Here is an 897-nt window from a genome sequence, read left to right as displayed (position 1 = left end):
TTGGTATGCAGATCAAGTTCCAGGCTGGCAAGGGCTACATAGTGAGACCCTGTCTCAAATGGTGGCGCACGCCTTTAATCCCAGCACTCGGGAGGCAGAGGTAGGCGGATCTCTGTGAGTTCGAGACCAGCCTGGTCTACAAAGCTAGTGCCAGGACAGGCTCCAAAGCCACAGAGAAACCCTGTCTCGAAAATAAAAAAACAAAAACAAAAAACCAAAACCCAAGCCCAAACAAAAGAACAAAAGCCAAGATATAAAATAAAAACAAGCTTACTAAAGTTTGCCTAGGTCTTTCTGGAAAGTGTGGGGCATACAAATCCCAGGGAACAGACTCACGAAGGTCAAGACTGACTTCTGATGATGGGATAAGGGAAGACTACTTACTCACACCGTCTCACTAAACAAAACAGCATCCGAATGCACCCAAGACTTGGGGCGCATCTGGGGAAGAATGGAAGGACCAGAGGGTTACCGTGGACCAATCAACCCCAGCAATCAACAACGTGGGCCAGGGACTGGCTATCTTTACAGAGGCTGCACCCAGAACCCTTCGCCTGGTCAGGTCACTTCATTATTTTTGGATTAACTTGCTCCTCTTTATCTTATTTTTTTCATTCTTTGCACATTCCACACATATAAACAACGTATGTTATTTATATCAACCAGGACTCGCTGCCCCTACCACGACTTCAAGTCTGCGACGACGCGGCGTGCAAGCGCGCTCCAGACCCGGCCGCTTTCAGCCGGGCGGAGCGTGCGTGCGCGCCCTCGGTCACGCGCACGCGCGCGTCTCCGCCGGTAGCTCCCTCCCTCCCCCGCCCTCCCGTTCCCGGGCGGCCGGTCTGAAGCGGCGGCGCTATGAGCTGGCCGGCCGCCCCCGGCTCGGGGCTGTGAGGC

This window comes from Microtus ochrogaster, unplaced genomic scaffold (assembly GCF_000317375.1).
Source record: "Microtus ochrogaster isolate Prairie Vole_2 unplaced genomic scaffold, MicOch1.0 UNK24, whole genome shotgun sequence".
NCBI lineage: Eukaryota > Metazoa > Chordata > Mammalia > Rodentia > Cricetidae > Microtus > Microtus ochrogaster.
This window is presented reverse-complemented; position numbering follows the sequence as displayed.